The sequence below is a fragment of the Microcebus murinus genome, chromosome 1 (genome assembly GCF_040939455.1).
Source record: "Microcebus murinus isolate Inina chromosome 1, M.murinus_Inina_mat1.0, whole genome shotgun sequence".
NCBI lineage: Eukaryota > Metazoa > Chordata > Mammalia > Primates > Cheirogaleidae > Microcebus > Microcebus murinus.
Window position 1 is genome coordinate 2,254,261 of NC_134104.1, and position 14,514 is coordinate 2,268,774.

At 53.2% G+C, this 14,514-nt stretch overlaps 1 pseudogene; it reads left to right on the top strand.

The window, feature by feature from the left end:
* The first annotated feature begins 12,933 nt into the window (after positions 1-12,933).
* Positions 12,934-14,410, top strand: LOC105879107 (60S ribosome subunit biogenesis protein NIP7 homolog pseudogene; annotated as a pseudogene).
* Positions 14,411-14,514: the final 104 nt, after the last annotated feature.

The following is a 14,514-nucleotide window of genomic DNA, read 5'->3' on the forward strand; positions in this document are numbered from 1 at the left end:
GGGAGGAAGCGAAAGCGCCCCGGCCGGCTGGGCCTCGGTGACCCGCGCCGCTCCGCGCTCCGGCACGTGGGCGGGAGCGGCCACCCCGGAACGCCGGGTCTGTACTTTCACCTAACCCAGCGGGGACGCTGCAGCGCCGCGCATTCATTCATTCACTCATTCATTCATTCAACACACGTGGCCCGCCCGGGCCCTGCACCCTGCGGGAGACGCGGGGGCCGGCGCCACGCCCCTGCCCTCCGGAGGAGCCTGGGGCGCAGCGGGACTGGAACTCGCTCCGCACGCGGAGCCCGAGAGTGGGCGTGGCGCGGAAGTGAGTGTGCCCTGCCCCCGCTGCGCCCTCCATGCCCCGCGCCCACCCTGGGGCCTCAGGGCCACCGCGTTCCTCCGGCCACCTGTGGACCCGGAGCCCGTACCGGGCCCACGCCGCCTCCCCGGACCAGGCCGCCCCTCCACCACCGCGCCGGACGCGCTCTGGGGACCTCGAGTGTCCCTTCCGTTGGCGTGGCCTGCAGAGGCACCCAGCCCTGGCCACGTGCCAGGCCCTGCAGTCACAGGTGTCCCAGGACTGGGCCACATGTCTCATCCCACCCCCCCGCCGGTTCTGCCTGCCCCCAAGGACAAACCCCACCGGTGGAGGCCCAGCCCGGCCACTGCTGACCCACTTCCTGCCGCTTCCCTGAGCCACCTCGGCGAGGGGGGAGGAGGCTGAGACCTTCCTTGGTTCTGGACCTGCAGACGTGGCGATTTGGGGTGCCCATGTGTCCCTGGTGCTGGGGAGTCTGTGCAGGACATTGCCACCGAGTTCCAGATCTTAAAGAGGAAGTACACTGAAATTAGTAATAACTAATTGAGGATTAACAATAGCTAACCCTTAAGCGGGGTGCAGTGGCCAGCACCCATAGTCCCAGCTACCTGGGAGGCTGAAGGATCACTTGAGCCCAGGGGTTCGAGTTCAGCTTGGGCAACAAAGGGAGACTCTGTCTCAATAGTAATAATAGCAATAATAGCTAACATTTATTGAGCACATGCACTAACAAACTGAATTTTCACAACCACCCTGTAAGGTAGAAGTCCATCCCATCTTACAGGTGAGGAAACCCAGGAGGAGAAGCTAGAAGTTACAGCGTTGGTGAGTGAGCCCCAAGTGTTGGGTGAGCCCCAAGAACCCACAGTGGCAAGCAGCGCTACCCACTGCCCTTACTGACCCTTTCTCGTCCTGCTCTGTGAGGTCATCCACCTTTGGCTCTCGGGAGAGTCTTGTAGGGCAGAGAAATTTGTAGGGCAGAGGAAGGGCAGAGGAATTTACTTGGGTGGGGCAAGTAACCCCACCTAAGTAAGGTTTGAGCTAACCACAAACCTTTGCTTCTGGTCATTGCTTGCTCGCTACACCGCTGTAAGGGGAATTATGGGATGAGGTCATTGAAGCACGGGCGACTGGCCCATCAGGCAATAGAGGGCAACCAACCCGCCAATTATTTCAAAAGGCAATAGTGGGCAACCAATCATTTTAAAGGTCAATGATCCATGCGTAGTCGGCTTGTGCGCAGCTTGTGCACCATGGGGATAAAAGGCGTGCCGTTGTTCCGGTCGGGGTCCTTGCCTGTGAGAGTGGCCACTGCGTTGGTGCTCTGGGGCTTGGACCCTGGCTAGCCAGAAAATAAACCTCCTCTTGTGTGATTGCATCCTCGATGTCTCTGCTTTTCTGTCCGGTGGGGCTGTGGAAGGTCGGTCCCTAACATTTGGGGGCTCGTCCGGGATTTGCCTTCCCCACAGACTACCGGGTAGAACTCAGGGCTGAGGGAGGAGTGTGAAAATCCACCCCGGACTAGCCGGGTGTGGTGTTAGGCAAGGGATGCGGAATCCCCTTGCAGGACCCCGGATCAGGACGCCGGCACAGGACCTAGGCGGACGCGCTGGGGGGTCGCCGGTAGGAGCCAGGCGGAGACGTCCTCTGGCCCCGTTTGGACTCCGGAGCTGACCTTGTAGCCAAGGGCTCGGTCAGGAGGAGACCGGGGAGTAGGTCCGGACTAGGTTAGGTTGTCTGTTTACCTCAGTGTCCACTTGTCTGTTGTCTGCGTTGTTTGTCGCCGGCTTTCTGTGTGTGTGTGTGTGTGTGTGTGTGAGTGAGTGTGACATCTCTCATTGGCTTGTTGGAGTCTCTGGGTTCTATAGTTTCAGCCCGAGAACCCATCAGGGTTGCATGGGTTTTCGGGCTGGGGCCGTGGAATCAGGGGACCCACGAAAAGATCTGCAGGGGCGACTAGAACCCCCAGGTGAGTATTCTCCTGCATGGGCTGGCAGTGCACAGTGTATCTCCTGCCGCCCGTGCCAGGAGTGGCTAGTGCGGGAGGGGCACAGCCGTTACCTCCGTAGGGAGTGAAAGGCTAGGGATTCAGATCCTTGTCCCCAGTGCCCCAACTGCGGAATATCGGTTTGCACATCTGCCTATTATTGACTAGCCATGGGACAGGCTCTAACAACGCCATTGTCCATCCTGGTGAGCCATTTTAAGTATGTCAGGGAAAGGGCACACAACCTGTCCCTGGAGGTCAAGAAGGGAAAGTTTGTTACCCTTTGTAAGGCCGAGTGGCCCACGTTTGGAGTGGGGTGGCCCAGGGAGGGCTCATTTGATGCCTCCTTGATCGAAAAGGTAAAAGGGGTGGTATTTGGCCACCACGGCCACCCTGATCAGATCCCCTATATTGTGGTCTGGCAAGACTTGGTTCGAGACCCACCACCTTGGCTGAAGGCCCTCCTACCTGCCCCGAGGGGAAAGGCGGAAGTTCTGGCAGTTAAAAAAGTCAGAAAGGAGGGGGCGCGGAGTCCGAGGTCCGTTGGGACGCCAGTGTTGCCGGATTCCAATCTCTACCCAGACCTAACAGGTCCCGAATGGAACATGCCTCCGCCCTATAACCCTGGGGCAGCCTCTGCGGCTCTCCCGGCCGAGGCGGATGCGGGACCACCGGCAGCGGGGCCAGCCTATGAGACCAGACAGCGGGCTGGCCGAGCCACAGATCCGGAGCCCGTAAAGGCGCTCCCTCTAAGGGCAGTGGGACCCCTGGGGGAGGATAGAACACAGACATTCCAATATTGGCCCTTCTCTACCAGTGATCTTTATAATTGGAAATCTCAAAACTCGAACTTCTCCGAGAATCCGAGAGACCTAATTAATCTTTTAGACTCTGTTCTTTTCACTCATCAGCCCACCTGGGATGATTGCCAGCAGTTGCTTAAGGTGCTCTTCACAACGGAGGAAAGAGAAAGGATTCAGGGGGAGGCGAGGAAGCTGGTTCCGGGGAGGACGGAAGACCTACTACAAACCCGCGAACCATTGACCGAACTTTTCCCCTTGAACGGCCGCTTTGGGACTACAATGAGGCTGAAGGTAGGGAGCGTCTCCGGGTCTACCGCCAGACTCTGATGGCCGGTCTCCGTATGGCGGCGCGAAAGCCGACCAATTTGGCCAAGGTAGGAAATGTTCGTCAGGGGCCGGAGGAGAGCCCGACAGCATACTTAGAGAGGATCATGGAGGCCTTCCGGCAGTACACCCCCATAGATCCCACTATGGAAGAGAGCAAGGCAGCTGTTATGATGGCGTTTGTCAATCAGGCAGCCCCCGACATTAGGCACAAGGTGCAGAGAATAGATAGATTGGGCGAAAAGACTCTACAGGACCTGTTAGAAGTGGCAGAGAAGGTCTATAATAATAGAGAGATGCTAGAAGAGAGGTTAGAGAGGATCAGAAGAGGAGACAGGAAATTCGAAGCTGGGGAAGCACGGAAAGCAAACAGAGAGATGGCTAAAATCCTGCTAGCTGCCACAAGAGGGGGACAGATAGGGTCAGAGGACAGAGAAAGGCCCTGGCGGGAGAGGCTAGGCAAGGATCAATGTGCCAATTGCAAAGAGCATGGGCATTGGGCCCGAGAGTGCCCCAAAAGAAAGGGGGGCAAAGACTTGGAGGTCCTGAAAAAGTCATGGTTGCAGGACAGGTGACAGACAAATAGGGAAGATGGGGTTCGGTCCCCCTCCCCGAACTTAGGGTAACTTTGCAAGTGGAGGGGAACCCAGTCAGCTTCCTCATAGATACAGGAGCAGAACATTTGGTACTAACGGAAGACACAGGAAAATTGTCCAGTAAGACCAGTTGGGTGCAGGGGGCAACAGGAGCCAAACTATATCGGTGGACCACATAGCAGAGATTGGGTTTGGGTTCAGGAAAAACTCGCCTACCCTGTTCAACAAGGCCCTCCATGATGACCTTGGGTTTTCGGAAAAGGCTCCACCTCTGTATGAAGGGTTTAGGGCGGGGCGAGCATGGGCGTGGACTGCAAATGAAAGATGCTTTTCAGGCCCTGAGGGCAGCCATGCTGGAAGCCCCAGCCCTAGCACTCCCTGATCCTACTTGTCAAAAAAAAAAAAAAAAAAAACTAGATCCGGTGGCGGCCGGGTGGCCAGCGTGCTTGCGATTCATCGCAGCCACGGCCCTGTTGGTCAAAGACGCTGATAAGCTCACCCTAGGGCAGCGGCTGCAGATCACCACCCCGCACGCCATAGAGGGGGTTCTGAAGCAGCCACCGGGACGGTGGATCACAAATGCGAGGCTGACTCATTACCAAGGGCTTTTGCTGGACGCACCCCGCATCGAGTTCCGGGCCCCTGCCGACTTGAATCCAGCTACGCTTCTGCCAACCCCCGCTGCAGCCGCACCTGAACGTGATTGCCTTGAGATCCTAGCCGAGACCCAGACGACCCGTAGAGACTTGAAGGATCGCCCCCTTCCAGGTAGCGACCTGACCTGGTTCACGGACGGAAGCAGTTTCATCCGGGACGGACGCAGGTACGCAGGGGCGGCCATAGTAGACGACCAAGGTAAACTTGTCTGGGCGGCACGCCTTCCGCAAGGGACATCTGCTCAGAAGGCAGAACTAATAGCGCTGACGGAGGCTCTTAGCCAGGCCCGAGGAAAAAGGCTGACGGTGTACACTGACAGCCGCTATGCCTTTGGGACTGTGCACATACATGGGGCCCTCTACAGGGAAAGGGGCTTCATCACGGCAGAGGGAAAGGAAATTAAGCACATGCCTGAAATACTCCACCTACTAGAGGCCGTTTTGCTGCCAAAGGCAGTGGCGGTAGTCCATATCCCGGGACACCAGAGTGGGGATTCCATGGAAGCATGGGGCAATCGGAGAGCAGACGCTGAAGCTAAGAAGGCTGCAGAAGACACTCCGCAGCCAGACATCCTGCACCTTAGCCTGCCACCCCCAGGCATGGGATGGTTGCCTCCTCTGCCGGACTGTAGATGAGGTCTGGGCCTCAGAGCAGCTACGTGAAGATGGCTGGTTGCGGGACAAAGGGCATCGCCTAATAGTGCCAGAACTCTTAAGACGCCACCTGTTAGAACACCTGCATCAGACCACACATCTAGGGAAGAGAAAGATGCTGCAACTGCTGGACACTGCTCAACTAAGGTTCAAGTCACAAGGACGGGTTCCAGATGACATCGTCAAAAGTTGCCGAGCCTGTCAGGTCATGCAGCCGGGGAGGACCAGAGGGACCCACGCAGGTACGAGGGAAAGGGGGAGGCAGCCAGGACTATTTTGGGAAGTGAATTTCACAGAGGTCAAGCCTAGAAAATACGGGTACCGATATTTACTAGTCATAGTAGATACGTTTTCCAGATGGGTAGAAGCCTTCCCTACGAAAGGAGAAACAGCTTTGGCAGTAGCTAAGAAAATATTAAAAAAAATAGTCCCCAGGTATGGACTGCTGGAAGGGATAAGATCAAATAATATCTGTCAGGTTAGTCAAGGGCTGGCCCAGGCTATGGGGATAGATTGGAAATTACATTGTGCATATAATCCCCAGAGCTCTGGGCAGGTAGAGCGAATAAATAGAACAATAAAGGAGACCCTGACTAAATTGGCCCTGGAGACTGGCGGAGACTGGGTGACCCTCCTTCCCTTCGCCCTGTTCCGAGCCCGGAACACCCCCTTATCACTTGGGTTTAACCCCTTTTGAAATCATGTATGGCACACCCCCTCCTGTAGTTCCTAGAATGAGCCCTGAGGTAGGCTCTGCAACGTGTCCACAGTCAAGTATGGCCGGGCCTCCATGCTATCTACCGGCCTGAGGAGGAGGGTGCCGGACACCGTTTCACCCACACCAGCAGGGGATTGGGTGTGGGTGAAACGGCATAACAGCAGAACCCTTAAAACCAAGGTGGAAGGGCCCCTATCAAATTATTCTTGTTACCCCCACTGCTCTTAAGGTCAATAGAATAGTAGCGACCTGGATACACCACTCCCACGTGAGACCTGCTAATAAAAAGACCAGGAGCGGTGCCAGGACCAGTGGAAAGCAACTGCAGACCCGAGGAATCCTCTGAAGACCAGACCTGACCCGCATGGCGGTGACAGCCCAGGACTGCTGACCTAGACTTGGACTGGGGTTGTGGCATCTAAAGATTGAACTGGGTGACAACATGGACGGGTCGCGGTGGGGGTTGGTTGTTGTGTTTTGGGGATGTTGTGTTTTTGGTCTAATGTTTTTGGGGTAGAGACCTGCAGCTGTACTTACCGCCCCGAACCCCCACCAACCCCATAACCTTACATGGGTCTAAAGATTACTGTATAATGGTGTTAGTGTTCCCAAAAATAATATACCACACTGAGGAGACAATGTATGAGGGCACAGTAGGGCGAAGAGTCACCAACCTAATTTTTGAAAGAAAGAGAGCCCTTCACAGCCATAACCCTGGCTACTCTTTTTGGCTTAGGGGCAATAGGAGCAGGAACTAGTATCTCTTCTCTGGCAATGCGGCAAAGAGGGTTTAATACTCAAGTCACTAACCTCCCTAGTCACTAACCTCCCTATCCGAGGTAGTGCTCCAGAACCGGAGGGGGTTAGATCTAGTATTCCTCCAGCAAGGAGGACTGTGTGCTGCCCTCAAAGAAGAATGTCGTTTCTATGCAGACCATACGGGAGTTGTTAGAGAATCTATAGCTAAGGTCAGGGAAGGGCTTGCCCGGCGCAAACGAGAATATGAACAGCAAGCAGGTTGGTTTGAGTCTTTGGTTTAACAGTTCCCCCTGGTTAACAATGCTACTATCCACCCTACTAGGCCCACTCATTATGCTAATCTTAGTCCTTACTTTTGCGCCATGTGTAATTAATAGACTAGTAGCTTTTGTAAAAAAACGGATAAACACTGTCCAGCTACTAGTATGGCAACAACAATATCAGCAGCTATGGTCAAGTGCTATAGAACTAGAGCACCTAAGAGAACTTGAGGACGAGCAAGAGTGCTCGTCTGCTACCTAGAGAAAGGGGGGAATGTAGGGCAGAGAAATTTGTAGGGCAGAGGAAGGGCAGAGGAATTTACTTGGGTGGGGCAAGTAACCCCACCTAAGTAAGGTTTGAGCTAACCACAAACCTTTGCTTCTGGTCATTGCTTGCTCGCTACACCGCTGTAAGGGGAATTATGGGATGAGGTCATTGAAGCACGGGCGACTGGCCCATCAGGCAATAGAGGGCAACCAACCCGCCAATTATTTCAAAAGGCAATAGTGGGCAACCAATCATTTTAAAGGTCAATGATCCATGCGTAGTCGGCTTGTGCGCAGCTTGTGCACCATGGGGATAAAAGGCGTGCCGTTGTTCCGGTCGGGGTCCTTGCCTGTGAGAGTGGCCACTGCGTTGGTGCTCTGGGGCTTGGACCCTGGCTAGCCAGAAAATAAACCTCCTCTTGTGTGATTGCATCCTCGATGTCTCTGCTTTTCTGTCCGGTGGGGCTGTGGAAGGTCGGTCCCTAACAGTCTGATAATGCATCTCCTCCTGTGCAGCTGATTTCATCTCTCCCACCTTGGTCTGTCACCCATGGTCCCCTCCCCACTCATTGGCAAACCTCATAAGCGCCCTCCCCCATCCTCAGCCCCCCCCCCAACTACCACACCTTTGGCCCAGGTACATCCAAAGCACTAAGAGGAACGAGCAGAGGAGGTGGGGAAGGGGATGAGTGGCCTCCAGGCCTGGGCTTTGGGACCCTCCCCCTCAACACAGGGCCCAGGTACCTGGAGGTCAAAATGCTGAAAATGACATTTTGGTGATGTAAGGCTGGTGGTGGGCACCCCCTCTCCTCCCTAAAGAAAAAAGGAGAAGCCCACAAGACCCACAAAAATAACTGCTAAGCCCAGCTAAGTTAGAGGATAACCACACCTGGATGTTCACCCAGGTAAGAAAGGTTTCTGTTCCTATAGTCTGTACCCAAGTTTCGGTTCCTGGATTCTGCAAATACCGCCAGTCCCTCCAGTTTCTAAGTAACTGCCAAAGGTCACAGAGGAGGCCGGCGCGGTGGCTCACGCCTGTTATCCTAGCACTCTGGGAGGCCAAGGCGGGAGGATCGCTCAAGGTCAGGAGTTTGAAACTAGCCTGAGCAAGAGCGAGACCCTGTCTCTACTGAAAATAGAAAGAAATTAGGCCGGGCGCGGTGGCTCACGCCTGTCATCCTAGCACTCTGGGAGGCCGAGGCAGGCGGATTGCTCCAGGTCAGGAGTTCAAAACCAGCCAGAGCAAGAGCGGGACCTTGTCTCTACTATAAACAGAAAGAAATTAATTGGCCAACTAATATATATAGAAAGAAATTAGCCAGGCACGGTGGCGCATGCCTGTAGTCCCAGCTACTTGGGAGGTTGAGGCAGGAGGATTGCTGGAGCCCAGGAGTTTGAGGTTGCTATGAGCTAGGCTGATGCCACAGCACTCTAGCCTGAGCAACAAAGTGAGACTCTGTCTCAAAAAAAAAGAAAAAAGTAAAAAAAAAAAAAAAAGAAGAAATAAATTAATTGGCCAACTAATATATGTAGAAAAAATTAGCCGGGCATGGTGGCGCATGCCTGTAGTCCCAGCTACTTGGGAGGCTGAGGCAGGAGGATCGCTTGAGCCCAGGAGTTTGAGGTTGCTGTGAGCCAGGCTGGTGTGAGCCACAGCACTCTAGCCCAGGCAACAGAGTGAGACTCTGTCTCAAAAAGAAAAAAAGAAAGGTTTCCATTTGGACCCAGAGATGGACGTGACTGTATGTAAATAAATTTCCATCTACACCAGGGGTCCTCAAACTTTTTAAACAGGGGGCCAGTTCACTGTCCCTCAGACCGTTGGAGAGTGTGCACTACGGGCCCGGGACGAGTCGGCTGCTAAGCAGGACAGGCAGCTGCGGCAAAAACACCCGGCGGGGCTGGATAAATGTCCTATGCAGGTGGCATGTGACCCGAGGGCCGTAGTTTGAGGACACCTGATCTACATCCTGGTGGCATCAGAAATGCCTTAATCAGGAGACCACACCCTCAGGACTTTTGGCTTAGAAGCCCCGTGGAACGTGTGTTTGGCTGCTGTTTGAACAGTGTCTTAGTTCCCTGGGCTGCTACAGCAAATTCCTGTGGACTGAGTGACTCAAACACAGAAATTTCTCCCTGTTTAGGAGGCTTGAAGTCTAAGGCAGGGCCCCAGCGATTCGGTCCCTGGGAGGACCCTCCTCCCGGTTCTCAGATGCCGCCTTCCCCAGGCATCTTCACACGTGACCGCCTCTCTGAGTGGGCCTGAAGACAGCGAGCTCTGGTCTCTCTGCCTCTTCTTCCATTTTTTAAAAAATTGCGCTTTTTTTTTTTTAATGTTTGAGATGGAGTCTCACATATTGTCCAGGCTGGCCTCGAAGTCCGGGGCTCAAGCGATGCTCCCATCTCAGCCTCCTGAGTAACCGGCTCTATGGCTTCCTCTCCTTGGAAGGGCATACTCCCACCCGTCTGACTCACTCTCGTGGCCTCTTGCAACCCTGAGCGCCTCCCAGCATCACGAGACTGGGGTTTATCGCCCCAACATGTGACCTGTAGGGGGACGGGAACACTCAGTCCAGGTGGCCACCTCCGCCCCACCAGCCTGGACGCCCGGCAGCCCGGCGCCTTCAGAGCAGCACCTGGGGCCAGAACCCCGCTTGGGCCTGGGCTCCCCCACTTGGTAGGGGTGCCGGGAGCTGCCCTGGGAGAAGGCTGGCTGACGCTACCGCTAGTCACTGTCACCTCCGGCTCGGCGTGAACCTTGCATATGAGCCGCCTATTATGGGTTGATTTGTGTCCCCTCCCAAATTTGCAGGTTGGGGTCCCAACCCCCAGCCCCTCAGATGTGCCCTTATTTGGAGACAGGGTCTGTGCAGATGTGATCAAGTTGAAATGAGGTCATTAGGGCGGGCCCTGGTGCCGTATGACTGGCATTATTATAAAAAGGGGAAGAGAATGTGGACACGGGAAAAAAAAAATGACCGTCTACAAGTCCAGGGCAGGGGCCCGGCACAGAGTGTCACTCACAGCCCTCACAGGCACCGAGGCTGCTGAGCCCGTTATTTTAGACCTCTGGTCCCACGGTGGTCACGCTCTGTTGCTTGAGCCATGCAGGCAAACCGGGCCCCGCCTGTCTGAGCTCTGCGAGGCCGCCGCGCTCGGCTGGGTCTGCTTGCCGATCCCCCGCGTGCACGCCAGAACTCTCGTCCCACCTGAGTGCACCACCTGGCAGGCAGCAAGGCCGTCCCTGATGGTCCAAGGCTACTGACATTGACCTCAGAGAACCTGACGAAACCCTGAAAGGACAGGCCGGAGCGGCGCAGCTTGCAACAGCTCGCGTCCCGGGTGTTCTGAGAGGCCTCTCTGGTCTCAGATGCCCAGCCTCGCTAGCAGACTGTGGACACAGACTTAAGGTCCAGAAAATGTAGTCATTCCGCCAGGTTTGTCCTGGTCCAGCACCTGTCTTCCACCTTGGCAACAAGGGCTGAGGGGCCCCAGTGACTCACCACTGTGCGCCCACAAATCCCTGTGTGGAAGCACTATGAACCCCCAATGTGATGGTATTCGGAGATGGGGCTTTGGGGGGTGACTGATGTTAAAGGCGGTCATAAGGGTGGGGCCCCGATGGGACACCCGAGAGCTGTCTCTCTCTCTCTCTCTCCGTGCACCCAGGGCAGGCCGCTGAGGACATAGCTAGTGAGAAGGGGGCCATCTGCAAGCCAGGAGGGGAGCCCTCCCCAGGAACTCAATCAGCTGGCGCCTTGATGTTGGACATCCCAACCTCCAGAACTATGAGAAATAAATTCCTTCTAGTCAAAACAGAAGTCTTGGGTTATATAAAAAAAAAAAAGAAAGAAAGAAAAAAGAAGAAAATGAATGTATTTTAAATTAATGAAAAAAAAAAAAAGGCCAGTCTCGGTGGCTCACACCTGTCATCCTAGCACTCTGGGAGGCCAAGGCGGGCGGATTGCTAGAGGTCAGGAGTTCGAGACCAGCCTGAGCAAGAGTGAGACCCCCTCTCTACTATAAATACAAATAAATTAATTGGCCAACTAATACATATAGAAAAAATTAGCCGGGCATGGTGGTGCATGCCTGTAGTCCCAGCTACTCGGGAGCCTGAGGCAGGAGGATCGCTTGAGCCCAGGAGTTGGAGGTTGCTGTGAGCTAGGGTGATGCCATGGCACTCTAGCCTGGGCAACAAAGTGAGACTCTGTCTCAAAAAAAAAAAAAAAAAAAGAGAAAAAGAAATAAATTCCTGTTGGTTAAGTCACCCAGGCACACCTGAATCTGATCTGATCTCAGGGCATCCAAACCCGAGAGCCACTGGCACGCAGACCCCCACCTGGCACCTGTGGTACGATGCACCTGCCCCACGTGAACCACAGCCGGAGCGGCTCCCCGGCCTCCGTGAGGGCTGGGCAGACCCGGGGTGTCCCTCAGGTCCCTGGTGCCTGTTCCGTGTTATGAGACATTGTTCTGTCCTTTTGGGAACAGACTTTTGGGCATTTCCCAGTTCCAGAACGTCTCTGTTAAGAGGCTACGGCTAAACCTGAAGGCTGGGTTGGTTGCGGTTTTTTTATTACAATGGGGTTGTCTTTTCTGCTTCCCGCTGGGAATAACCAAGGTTTCTTGAGCCTTTAAAGTGGTTTGGGCTGGTTGTTCTGGGAACGCTAGAAGCCCCCTGGACGCTGTCCTGAGCTGTCAGGGTGCAGAGTGACATTTTTAACCCTCAGACGCTCTTGTCCGGGTTGAAGCTCACCGTGCAGTCTTCCCCGGGCCAGCGAGCAGGCCCTCGGGACAGCTTCTCGGCTCTGCCGGATCCCGTGGGCTCCTTCTGAAAATGCTGCACGCCATCTGGAGGGTTCTGTCCTGGGAGTTTCATGCATGGTGAGTTTCAGCTTAAACTCCTGAGGGCTGTCGCTGCTCACGGTCCCCGCCCTCGGCTCCCTCACCAGCCTTTGCCGGCAGTGTCTCCTCTTCTCCATGCTGTGACTTTAATTAAGAAAAGGTTCAGGCCAGGCACGGTGGCTCCCGCCTGCGATCCCAGCACTCTGGGAGGCCGAGGTGGGAGGATCGCTCAAGGTCAGCAGTTCAACACCAGCCCGAGCAAGAGCGAGACCCGTCTCTGCTCCAACACTCCCATCAGCAACTGATGACCGTTTTAGCGCAGCCTCATCAGCACTAGGCGTCTGAGTGTTTTTAACCGCTTCGGTGCGGGGCTCACCGGCCGCGAAGCCTCGCCACAGCCGGCACGCACAGTCCGCACGGCAGCTTGTGCTGTGCATTGACGACAAATCCGTTTTGCTCCTGTGCAATGAGGAAAGCTTGAAAGCACTGAAAGCTTGTTTTACTTTACAGGCAGCTTTACTTGTCATGTACATCAGAATAGGCAACATATACATACATGTTCTCATTACGTTACTTTTAAATGTTTGCAATTTTATTTCGATAAATGAAAAATTAGAAAAGTCATATCACGGCTAAAGTCGCTGTGCGCATTCATCTGTGGCCGTCGACTATAGTCGACGCTGGTACCGAAGTGGTTAAGAAACGTTGAAACTTTCCATACCTATTTTTTTTAGAAAAGATAAAAAAGGCGGTAGCGTGAAATGGGGCTAGAAAGGCAGGCTTTGGGGTTGCCAGGGAGCAGCCGGCGGTCGACTTCCGTTTCCGGCTACCGAGGCACGAGGATCCGGGGCTCCAGCCCAGCGGGAAAATGCGGCCTTTGACTGAAGAGGAAACCCGTGTAATGTTTGAGAAGATCGCCAAATACATCGGGGAGAATCTTCAGCTGCTGGTCGACAGGCCTGACGGCACCTACTGTTTCAGGCTGCACAACGACCGGGTGTACTACGTGAGTGAGAAGATCCTGAAGCTGGCCGCCAATATCTCCGGGGACAAGCTGGTGTCGCTGGGGACCTGCTTCGGAAAATTCACTAAGACCCACAAGTTTCGGCTGCACATCACAGCTCTGGATTACCTTGCACCCTATGCCAAGTATAAAGTGTGGATAAAGCCTGGAGCAGAACAGTCCTTCCTGTATGGGAACCATGTGTTGAAATCTGGTCTGGGTCGAATCACTGAAAATACTTCTCAGTACCAGGGTGTGGTGGTATACTCCATGGCAGACATCCCTTTGGATTTTGGGGTGGCAGCAAAATCTACACAAGACTGCAGAAAAGTAGACCCCATGGCGATTGTGGTATTTCATCAAGCAGACATTGGAGAATATGTGCGGCACGAAGAGACATTGACCTAAAAAGAAATCATCACAAAGACTTTACAGCTGGGCTGTATGGAAGGGCCGCGCTTTGTTTCCTATGTTTGTGTAGACTCCACCATCATGCTGAATTTTGTCAACACTGTGACATCTTCGGGGACTTCTTAGTTTAATATTCTATCACTGACAAATGCAGGCTGGATTCTTATCATACAGAAATGGCTCCAAAATGGGGTTTCAGATCTTTGTGTTTGTGACTAGTATACTAGTTTTATATTTGAGTCAGAGTGCTTCCTGTTCTGAGTAACAGATTCTGAATCTTTGGAACTGAGGAGAAGAATAGCTTATAATTGTTATCTGTGATAACACTTTGTTTTCCAAACTCATGATAAAAACACAATGGATTTTCTCTGTTATTTATTAATATCATGAAAGATACATATTGCCATATCAGACTAGTAGGCCATGTCTGGGATCTTACAAATGAAATTTGTCTAAAACAAAGCCATTCATTCAGCTACTTTTCTATACAGTAAGTGCTGTGTGGTGTGGTTAAAACCCCAGTTCTGCCACCTATGAGCTGTATGGCCTTGGATAAGTCATTCAGCTTTAATAAGCTTCATTTTCTTCTTCTGTTTTAAAAAACACAAAACTAACAATACAGCTTTAGCTATCTACCTAAGAATGGTTTTTAGAATTGGAAATCATGATTGTAAAGCATCTAGCACAGTGCCTGGGAAATGATAGGTGTTGAATAAATGGTAAGAATTATTTTTATATTGCATATATTATGTATTTCTATTACTAAGTGTTGGGCCTTATGAATGTAATTTGATTATATGATCTTGCTTTTTATAAACTGTTTTCTCAGTCTTTTTCTGGGATGGGATGATCCCAAGCTGAAATGTTTTTTTCTTCACTTTGATTTCATAAAACATAATTTCTTCTATGAACCTTTAGTTA